The sequence below is a fragment of the Cherax quadricarinatus genome, chromosome 2 (assembly GCF_038502225.1).
Source record: "Cherax quadricarinatus isolate ZL_2023a chromosome 2, ASM3850222v1, whole genome shotgun sequence".
NCBI classification, from domain to species: domain Eukaryota; kingdom Metazoa; phylum Arthropoda; class Malacostraca; order Decapoda; family Parastacidae; genus Cherax; species Cherax quadricarinatus.
Window position 1 is genome coordinate 60101180 of NC_091293.1, and position 12315 is coordinate 60113494.

Consider the following 12315-nt stretch of genomic DNA (forward strand, 5'->3'; position numbering starts at 1 on the left):
CACACACACATGCACACATGTGGTAATGCTTTATTTACAGCTAGCAAAGTCAGGGTATTTCTCCAGAATGGTCTGCAATATACCACTGTGGATAAGATAAAGTACTTTGCCATTTCTTGAACATTTCTGAGCGAGTTGTTTCTAAATTCATTAATTTTATCACACTCCAGTACATAATGACGCAGGGTGTGCCAATAGTCCATCTGGCAAAGTTTACATTTCGTTTGGTCTACATCAAGTGGTGGTGATTTAACCTGCCAAAGATACTTGTAACCCAGCCGGAGCCGGGCAGTAGTGACATCCAAGAGTCTGCTTGGGTTAAGTGATTGTCTGGCAGTGGAGGCAGTGTTTGGGTTAGCAGGGCTGTCTTCCTTAGATCTTGTATTTTGTCAAGATTTGGGTTACATTCTTAGTATTCTTGGATCATTTTGTGGTCTAAGTGGGTTCATGTAGTTGTACCTTCAATTAGGCCATCACAAGCTTTGACGAGTGATGGTTTCTTGAAGAATAAGAGCTGCTAGGATGCCGCTGCTGCCATGACTGCCGTGTATGATAATAATAATAATAATCACCAAGTCTCATTAAATGTCGTATATTACATTAATATACATTTTTTTTTTCAACAAGTCGGCCGTCTCCCACTGAGGCAGGGTGACATATTTTCATTAATCCAATTATGATAGTTTTTCAAAATTATATAATAAACATGATACATAACATATAAAGATGATACATACACTCCACAGTAGAATAAACAAACATAAATACTACGAGATGTGGGAGCCAGACTTGTACGAGTGATGGCAAGAAAAACATTTTCTCTAGTCCAACATCAGAGAAAATGTGTTACTGGGGGTAACTGTAGAAAATTATTCCTTTTATATGTAAGTTTATTTATGTATACACAAATACAGTTACATAGATTATCATACACAACAGCATATGTGTAGAGAACCTAGGATAACCCAAAAAAGCCAGACAGAGTGACTTATTTCCACTGCCTTCACTCAGAGCGTCATTTCTTCTAAAAATAGTGTTACATGAGAATGGGAGTGTTCTTCTTTATTTTATTTATTTTTTTTTCAACAAGTCGGCCGTCTCCCACCGAGGCAGGGTGACCCAAAAAAGAAAGAAAATCCCCAAACAGAAAATACTTTCATCATCACTCAACACTTTCATCACACTCACACATTATCACTGTTTTTGCAGAGGTGCTCAGAATACAACAGTTTAGAAGCATACACATATAAAGATACACAACATATCCCTCCAAACTGCCAATATCCCAAACCCCTCCTTTAAAGTACAGGCATTGTACTTCCCACTTCCAAGACTCAAGTCCGACTATATGAAAATAACGGGTTTCCCTGAATCCCTTCACTAAATATTACCCTGCTCACACTCCAACAGATCGTCAGGTCCCAAGTACCATTCGTCTCCATTCACTCCTATCTAACACGCTCACGCTCGCTTGCTGGAAGTCCAAGCCCCTTGCCCACAAAACCTCCTTTACCCCCTCTCTCCAACCCTTTTGAGGATGACCCCTACCCCGCCTTCCTTCCACTATAGATTTATATGCTTTCCATGTCATTCTACTTTGATCCATTCTCTCTAAATGACCAAACCACCTCGACAACCCCTCTTCTGCCCTCTGACTAATACTTTTATTAACTCCACACCTTTTCCTAATTTCCACACTCCGAATTTTCTGCATAATATTTACACCACACATTGCCCTTAAACAGGACATCTCCACTGCCTCCAACCATCTCCTCGCTGCTGCATTTACCACCCAAGCTTCACACCCATATAAGAGTGTTGGTACTACTATACTTTCATACATTCCCTTCTTTGCCTCCATAGATAACGTTTTTTGACTCCACATATACCTCAACGCACCACTCACCTTTTTTCCCTCATCAATTCTATGATTAACCTCATCCTTCATAAATCCATCCGCCGACATGTCAACTCCCAAGTATCTGAAAACATTCACTCCTCCTCCCCAATTTGATATCCAATTTTTCTTTATCTAAATCATTTGATACCCTCATCACCTTACTCTTTTCTATGTTCACTTTCAACTTTCTACCTTTACACACATTCCCAAACCCATCCACTAACCTTTGCAATTTTTCTTTAGAATCTCCCATAAGCACAGTATCATCTGCAAAAAGTAACTGTGTCAATTCCCATTTTGAATTTGATTCCCCAAAATTTAATCCCACCCCTCTCCCGAACACCCTAGCATTTACTTCCTTTACAACCCCATCTATAAATATATTAAACAACCATGGTGACATTACACATCCCTGTCTAAGACCTACTTTTACCGGGAAGTAGTCTCCCTCTCTTCTACACACCCTAACCTGAGCCTCACTATCCTCATAAAAACTCTTTACAGCATTTAATAACTTACCACCTATTCCATATACTTGCAACATCTGCCACATTACTCCTCTATCCACTATCATATGCCTTTTCTAAATCCATAAATGCAATAAAAACTTCCCTACCTTTATCTAAATACTGTTCACATATATGCTTCAATGTAAACACTTGATCTACACATCCCCTACCCACTCTGAAACCTCCTTGCTCATCCGCAATCCTACATTCTGTCTTACCTCTAATTCTTTCAATTATAACCCTACCGTACACTTTTCCTGGTATACTCAGTAAACTTATTCCTCTATAATTTTTACAGTCTCTTTTGTCCCCTTTCCCTTTATATAAAGGGACTATACATGCTCTCTGCCAATCCCTAGGTACCTTCCCCTCTTTCATACATTTATTAAACAAAAGTACCAACCACTCCAACACTATATCCCCCTCTGTTTTTAACATTTCTGTCATGATCCCATCAGTTCCAGCTGCTTTACCCCCTTTCATTCTACGTAATGCCTCACGTACCTCCCCCACACTTACATTCTGCTCTTCTTCACTCCTAAAAGATGGTATACCTCCCTGACCAGTGCATGAAATTACTGCCTCTCTTTCTTCCTTAACATTTAAAAGTTCCTCAAAATATTCTCGCCATCTACCTAATACCTCCATCTCCCCATCTACTAACTCCCCTACTCTGTTTTTAACTGACAAATCCATACTTTCCCTAGGCTTTCTTAACTTGTTTAACTCACTCCAAAATTTTTTTTTATTTTCATTAAAATTTCTTGACAGTGCCTCTCCCACTCTATCATCTGCTCTCCTTTTGCACTCTCTCACCACTCTCTTTACCTTTCTTTTACTCTCCATATACTCTGCTCTTCTTATAACACTTCTGCTTTGTAAAAACCTCTCATAAGCTACCTTTTTCTCTTTTATCACACCCTTTACTTCATCATTCCACCAATCACTCCTCTTTCCTCCTGCCCCCACCCTCCTATAACCACAAACTTCTGCCCCACATTCTAATACTGCATTTTTAAAACTATTCCAACCCTCTTCAACCCCCCCACTACTCATCTTTGCACTAGCCCACCATTCTGCCAATAGTCACTTATATCTCACCCAAACTTCCTCCTCCCTTAGTTTATACACTTTCACCTCTCTCTTACTTGTTGTTGCCACCTTCCTCTTTTTCCATCTACCTCTTACTCTAACTGTAGCTACAACTAAATAATGATCAGATATATCAGTTGCACCTCTATAAACATGTACATCCTAGAGCCTACCCATCAACCTTTTATCCACCAATACATGATCTAATAAACATGCTACATCATACTTTGTATATTTATTTATCCTCTTTTTCATAAAATATGTATTACTTATTACCAAATCTCTTTCTACACATAGCTCAAATAAAGGCTCCCCATTTACATTTACCCCTGGCACCCCAAATTTACCTACTACTCCCTCTATAACATTTTTACCCACTTTAGCATTGAAATCCCCAACCACCATTACTCTCACACTTGATTCAAAACTCCCCATGCATTCACTCAACATTTCCCAAAATCTCTCTCTCTCCTCTACACTTCTCTCTTCTCCAGGTGCATACACGCTTATTATAACCCACTTTTCACATCCAATCTTTATTTTACTCCACATAATCCTTGAATTAATACATTTATAGTCCCTCTTTTCCTGCCATAGCTTATCCTTCAACATTATTGCTACTCCTTCTTTAGCTCTAACTCTATTTGAAACCCCTGACCTAATCCCATTTATTCCTCTCCATTGAAACTCTCCCACCCCCTTCAGCTTTGTTTCACTTAAAGCCAGGATATCCAGCTTCTTCTCATTCATAACATCCACAATCATCTCTTTCTTATCATTTGCGCAACATCCACACACATTCAGACTTCCCACTTTGACAATTTTCTTCTTATTCTTTTTAGTAATCTTTACAGGAAAAGGGGTTACTAGCCCATTGTTCCCAGCATTTTAGTTGACTTTTACAACGTTGTGTAAGAATGGTATATAATACCGACAAGATGAAATTAAGACACATGTGCAACATCTGGGTATCTTTATTGTAGACGTTTCGCCATCCAGTGGCTTTATCAATACAACACGCATGGCTTACGGAGGAAAGATTCTTATTCCACTTCCCCATGGATATAAAAGGAAAAGTAATAAGACCAAGAACTATTAAGATAAAATCAAAGAAAACTCAGATGAGTGTGAATAAATAAATGTGTACATGTATGCGTAGTGTGACCTATGTGTAAGTAGAAATAGCAAGACATACCTGTAATCTTGCATATTTATGAGACATACAAAAGACATCAGCAATCCTACCATCATGTAAAACAATTACAGGCTTTCGTTTTACACTCACTTGGCAGGACGGTAGTACCTCCCTGGGTGGTTGCTGTCTACCAACCTACTACCTCTTCTTTATTTATTCTATCATATCAATGTAGAGACAACTTGTACACAATGTAACTTGTACCCAAACCAGATGTGTACACCTGGTTTGTTTACAAAACTTGCATTCGCCTGGTTTGTTTACTTAACTCTGTGCCTGTCCTCCCTCTCGTACTTATTCTCTCTCTCTTTCTCATTTACAGTGGTCCCTCATTTGTCGTCGTTAATCCGTTCCTGGAAGTGCGACGATTATCGAAATAGACGATTTTCAAATCAATTTTCCCCATAAAAAATAATGTAAATACTACAATTAATCCGTTCCTGATACCCATAAGTATTAAAACAAAAAATTTTTTTACATGAAATATAGATGTAGTACATAAACAATACAATGGGACGTAATGAATGAAACATTAACAGCATAACACTTACCTTTACTGGCGATTCTTCTTAGTGTATGGAAGACTGGGGGAGGAGAGAGATTGGATTAGTTACTGTTTGGAAGGGGAATCCCCTTCCATCAGCACCTCAGGTACCAAGTGCTTTTCTGGGGTTACTTTTCTTCTCTGTTTCTTAATGCCTCTAGGACCAGCTTGAGAGTCACTGGAGTCCTGTCTCGCAAAGAAAGTGTCCTGAGAGCTTTGTTTCTGACGTCTCTTTAAAACTTCCCTAAAATGGGCCAAGACTCTTGTCACTGTACAAGTTGCCGATATGGCTTGCAACATCCTTCTCAGGGTGATGTTTCTCCATAAATCTTTCCATCCTACCCCCACATTTCAAAAATCTCCTTAATTTCTGAAGAAGGCCCCTTCTTCCATCTCTCTTCCTCCTCCTCTGCAGCAAGATTCTGAGCTGCAATCTGTTGCTGTTCCTGCTGAAGCTCTTGCAACTCCTCAGTGGTTAGCTCTTCGTTGTGGTCCTCCACTAACTCTTCCACATCCTACAAACTCACATTCAACCCCATGGAAGTCCCCAGTGCCACAACAGAGTTCACAACTGACATAGGCTCATCAGTGTCAGCCACAAACCCTTCAAAATCCCTCTTGTGGACAAAATCTGGCCACAATTTTCTCCAAGCAGAGTTCAAAGTCCTGGTAGTCACTCCCTCCCAAACCTTACCTATAAGGCTTATGCAATGGAGGATACTGAAGTGTTCTTTCCAAAAATCTCTAAGGGTCAAGTGAGTGTCTGAGGTCACATTAAAGCACTTTTGAAACACTGCTTTGGTGTAGAGTTTTTTTAAAATTTGAAATGACCTGCTGGTCCGTGGGCTGGAGGAGAGGAGTGGTATTCAGGGGCAAGAACTTTACTGTGATGAACCCAAACTCCTGCAGAATTAGGTCATCCAAGTTTGAAGAATGAGCAGGTGCATTGTCCATTACTAGGAGGCACTTGAGATCCAATTTCTTTTCCAGGAGGTAATTCTTCACACTAGGGCCAAACACTTCATTGAACCACTCGACGAAAATTTCCCTCGTGGCCCATGCCTTATTATTAGATCTCCAAAGCACACACAATTTACTCTTCATAACATTGTTTTTCCTGAACACTCTGGGATTTTCAGAATGGTACACTAGTAACGGCTTCACTTTGAAATCTCCACTAGCATTAGCACAGAACATGAGCGTCAGCCTGTCTTTCATAGGCTTGTGTCCTGGCAGTCCCTTTTCCTCCTGAGTAATGTAGGTCCTCTTTGGCATTTTCTTCCAAAAGAGGCCTGTTTCGTCACAACTGAACACTTGTTCAGGTTTCAGTCCTTCAGCCTCTATGTACTCCTTGAATTCACTTACGAATTTTGTAGCTGCAATTTTGTCCGAACTGGCAGCCTCACCATGCCTTATCACACTGTGTATGCCACTACGGTTCTTAAATCTCTCAAACCAACCTTTGCTGGTCTTAAATTCACAAATATCAGTACTCGTTGCAGGCAATTTCTTTAAAGATTGTCATGCAACTGCCTAGCCTTTTCACAAATAATCGATGTCATAAGACTATCTCCTGCTAATTGTTTCTCGTTTATCCCCAATAATAACTTCTCAACATCTTTGAGTACTGGTGATCTCATTTTTGTCAGCATATTTACCCCCTTTGCAACAACAGCTTCCTTGATTTCCTTTTTCTTGGTAACGATGGAAGATATGGTTGTACGGGATTTGTTATACATCCTGGCCAGTTCGGCCACACATATGCCACTTTCATATTGTTCAATGATGTTTTTCTTAAATTCAATCATATTTCTCACCTTCTTTACCAAAGGCTTGGCACCAGGAGCTTTCTTTGGAGCCATGGTAGCTTATTTAGCACTTGCAAGCACTAAAATGAATGGAATATTATGAAATATTTCGTATGAACAAGTAAGGGGACCGTCGCTCACTGGTAAACAATGGCACACTGGCTGGGAAGGGAGGCTGAGGCGGCTCAGAGCCGTGAGTACGCGTCCAGGACAAACGACGATTAGCAAGTCAACCGACCATTTGTGAGTCAATGTCTGGACGAAAATAAAGCGACGATTTCCAAAAAGAACGACTATCGAGCCCAACTATTATCGAGGGACCACTGTATTCGTTTTATCTCGTTTACTCACCTCTGACCCTACATTAAGACTACAAATATTTTAAGGTAAGTAATGAGTAAATTGTATATATATATTTTTAGCTCTGGGATGCTTAAATGTTATAGAATATTATGTGTGAGTGGGTTGGCCTGGCTGGCTACCATATACACCACACTTGATTTCTTACAATAAATATTACTTGTCTCACCACAGATTAAGACTATAAATATTTTAAGGTAAGTAATGAGTGTACTATATGTGTACGTATTTTACTTTTTTATTTTTTTTAATGCCTAGTTCTATTGCTAATTTAATACATATTAGTGTAAATATGTTAGCTATTATTTATATGCATTTATAAGTGAAAAAAAGGGGTGTTCCACTTTACGGCGATTTCCACTTTATGGCGGTAGTCTGGAACCTAACCTGCCATATAAGTGGGGCCCTACTGTATTATAGAATAACAGTAATAAACAATTTTTTGTAGTGTTTGTTTGCATTAACAAGTCTTGTAAACAATATATTGATAATTATGTTTGTGCACTTATTGTCTTGTATACAACGAGTGTATATATGTACACTGCACCTTACTTTAGACTCACTGGCCACATAAGTTACCTCAAAAAATAAAATAGTGAAAAAAACAAGAAACCTTGAAATGCAAGTAAACCAAAGTTTACCAGGTGAGCGGCATTTGCCACTGTTGCCATACATGGCTCATTTTCTGCCAACTTTGCGCCTCTATATCTCGATAAATACTGATCGCAAAAATTTTTGGGGGGCTTAAAACAATCGGAAAATTAATCATAACATTTTCATAAGAAAAAATAATTTTTTTTTTAAATTCTTCGACAACAGGAGACACTTCAGAATTTGGGGTTGTGACGGTCAAAGGGTTAAGCATGGATTATGTCAGTTATTATTGCATAATTTTTTACCTCAACAACCCCTCCTCAGCCCTCTAAATAATACTTTTAGTAACTCCACACCTCCTAATTTCCACACTATGAATTCTCTGAATAATATTTACACGACATCTCTACTGCCTCCAGCCGCCTCCTCACTGCAACATTCACAACCCATGCCTCACATCCATATAAGAGTGTTGGTACCACTTTACTCTCATACATTTCCTTTGTTGCCTCCATGGATAATGTACTTTGTCTTTCCAGATACCTCAATGCACCACTCACCTTTATTCCTTCATAAACCCATCTGCTGACAAGTCTACTCCCAAATATCTGAACACATTCACTTCTTCCATACTCCTTCCCTCAAATCTGATAACCAATTTTTCCTTATCTATATCATTTGATGATAAATTAGACACATATGCAACTCTTGGGTATCTTTATTAAGGAAACGTTTCGCCACACAGTGGCTTCATCAGTCCATACACAGGAGAACTTTGAAGAACAGGAGGAGAATGAGGTAATCAGTCCCTCAACCTTGAGTCGATGTGGTCAGTCCATCAATCTTGAAAAGAATATGGCATATGAGCGGAGAAGGAGCTTATAAACCGTAGGCAGGAGAGGTGCAGCAGTCGTAGGTGGTGTCACATTTGCCCAATGTGGAAGTAGGTCGTGCCAAAGGGTTAGGCAAGCGAAGAATTCCCAAGTATTAAGATCCCAAGAAGTTGCAGTGTCTGACAGGATTGTAGATGAATGGTTCACAGAACCGACACGTTGATAAATTAGACACACGTGCAACTCTTGGGTATCTTTATTAAGGAAATGTTTCACCACACAGTGGCTTCATCAGTCCATACACAGGAGAAGTTTGAAGAACAGGAGGAGAATGAGGTAATCAGTCCCTCAACCTTGAGTCGATGTGGTCAGTCCATCAATCTTGAAAAGAATACGGCATATGAGCGGAGAAGGAGCTTATAAACCGTAGGCAGGAGAGATGCAGCAGTCGTAGGTGGTGTCACATTTGCCCAATGTGGAAGTAGGTCGTGTCCAAGGGTTAGGCAAGCGAAGAATTCCCAAGTATTAAGATCCCAAGAAGTTGCAGTCTGACAGGATTGTAGATGAATGGTTCACAGAACCGACACGTTGATAAATTAGACATGTGCAACTCTTGGGTATCTTTATTAAGGAAACATTTCGCCACACAGTGGCTTCATCAGTCCATACACAGGAGAAGTTTGAAGAACAGGAGGAGAATGAGGTAATCAGTCCCTCAACCTTGAGTCGATGTGGTCAGTCCATCAATCTTGAAAAGAATACGGCATATGAGCGGAGAAGGAGCTTATAAACCGTAGGCAGGAGAGGTGCAGCAGTCGTAGGTGGTGTCACATTTGCCCAATGTGGAAGTAGGTCGTGCCAAAGGGTTAGGCAAGCGAAGAATTCCCAAGTATTAAGATCCCAAGAAGTTGCAGTGTCTGACAGGATTGTAGGTGAATGGTTCACAGAACCGACACGTTGATAAATTAGACACATGTGCAACTCTTGGGTATCTTTATTAAGGAAATGTTTCACCACACAGTGGCTTCATCAGTCCATACACAGGAGAAGTTTGAAGAACAGGAGGAGAATGAGGTAATCAGTCCCTCAACCTTGAGTCGATGTGGTCAGTCCATCAATCTTGAAAAGAATACGGCATATGAGCAGAGAAGGAGCTTATAAACCATAGGCAGGAGAGGATCTTAATACTTAGGAATTCTTCGCTTGCCTAACCCTTGGGCACGACCTACTTCCACATTGGGCAAATGTGACACCACCTACGACTGCTGCACCTCTCTTGCCTACGGTTGATAAGCTCCTTCTCCACTCATATGCCGTATTCTTTTCAAGATTGATGGACTGACCATATCAACTCAAGGTTGAGGGACTGATTACCGCATTCTCCTCCTGTTCTTCAAACTTCTCCTGTGTATGGACTGATGAAGCCACTGTGTGGCAAAACGTTTCCTTAATAAAGATACCCAAGAGTTGCACATGTATCTAATTTAACAACGTGTCGGTTCTGTGAACCATTCATCTACATATCATTTGATACCCTCATCACTCTTATCTATGTTCACTTTCAACTTTCTTCCTCTACACACCCTCCCAAACTCGTCCACTAACCTTCACAACTTCTCTTCTGAGACTGCCAAAAGCACAGCATCATCAGCAAAAAGTAACTGTGTTAACTACCATTTTGTATTTGAATCTGCGTAACTTAATTCCACCCCTCTCCCCAACACCCTAGCATTTACTTCTTTTACATCACCATCTATAAATATGTTAAACAACCATAGTGACACTACACATCCCTGTTTGGAAAGTAATCTTCCTCTCTCTCTTACACACCCTAACCTGAGCCTCACTAACTTCATAAAACTTTACAGCATTTAGTAACTTATTAGCTATTCCATACACCTGCAACATCTGCCACATTGCACCCCTATCCACCATATCATAAGCTTTTTCTAAATCCATAAAAGCCATGAAAACTTCCATACCTTCATCTAAATAATGTTCACTTATATGCTTCAATATAAACACTTGGCCTACACATCCCCTACACATTCCAAAGTCTCCTTGTTCATCTGCAATCCTGCTCTTTCTTACCTCTAATACTTTCTATAATAACCCTACCATACACTTTACCAGGTATACTTAGCAGGCTTAATCCCTTATAATTTTTACACTCTCTTTTCTCCCCCATCCCTTTATATAAAGGAACTATGCATGCTTTCTGCCAGTCCCTATGTACTTTTTCCCTCTTTCAAACATTTATTGAACAAAAGTCCCAACCACTCCAAAACTATATCCCCACCTGCTTTTAACATTTCTGTCATGATCCCATCTGTTCCAGCTGCTTTACCACTTTCATTCTACCCAATGACTGACACACCTTCCCCACACTCACATCCAGCTCTTCAACACTCCTAAAAGAAGTTATACCTCAATGGTCATAACTAGTCCTTTGTTCTCTGCTACAAGGAACGGGTTTTATCCCATATCCCAAGGGACTTAGAAAGAGAAATATTACAAGAATAAGAACTAATAAAATATACACAAGAAAGTAAAATTTATACTGCATGTAAGTAAAAGAAGGTAAGACTGACCTAAATAAAAATTAAACTGTGATTTAGTATTTGCTGCCACTTTACCTTCAGGCTGTGCTAATCTTCTGAGAGGAGTGAGTTTCAACATCATGTTCTTTACTTTTTCTGGTACAGTTTCCACCATTGAAGTCTGGATGAAACCAGGAAGTACACAGTTGACACGAACACCCACCCTGAAGCAGAAAAAGTGACAACTAGATTTACAAGCAAAAACCAGACCAATGAATGTACTAGTACACAAATAGACTGGAAATGAATTAATATGGAATAATAAAAATAATAATAAGTTTTGTAGGTTGTAGGTTGGTAGACAGCAACCATTCAGGGAGGTACTACCGTCCTACCAAGTGAGTGTAAAAAGGAAGCCTGTACAGTATTTGCTTTACATGATGGTAGGATTGCTGGTGTCCTTTTTTCTGTCTCATGAACATGCAAGATTTCAAGTATGTCTTGCTACTTCCACTTACACTTAGGTCACACTACACATATATGTACAAGCACATATATATACACCCCTCTGGGTTTTCTTCTATTTTCTTTCTAGTTTTTATTATTGTTTATTTCCTCTTATCTCCATGGGAAAGTGGAACAGAATTCTTCCTCCGTAAGCCATGCGTGTTGTAAGAGGCGACTAAAATGCCGGGAACAAGGGGCTAGTAACCTCTTCTCCTGTATGTATTACTAAATGTAAAAGGAGAAACTTTCGTTTTTCCTTGTGAAGGCTTACTCAGCCCTGTAACAACTTCAGACAGTATTACCAAGGCTGGCTCCTCCTCAGGAAAATTAATGAATAGAAAAAGATATACAGTGGACCCCCGCATAACGATTACCTCCGAATGCGACCAATTATGTAAGTGTATTTATGTAAGTGCGTTTGTACGTGTATGTT

The 12315-nt window shown here is 39.7% G+C and overlaps 1 protein-coding gene across 1 annotated transcript in view; it reads right to left on the bottom strand.

Annotated features, from left to right (window-relative positions):
* Positions 1-11645, bottom strand: part of LOC128701247 (probable RNA-directed DNA polymerase from transposon X-element) — a 36121-nt gene extending 24476 nt beyond the window's left edge. The window contains exon 1 of the mRNA XM_070088551.1: positions 11472-11645. The gene's annotated coding sequence lies outside the window, so the exon portion shown is untranslated. The remainder of the gene's footprint in view (positions 1-11471) is intronic.
* Positions 11646-12315: the final 670 nt, after the last annotated feature.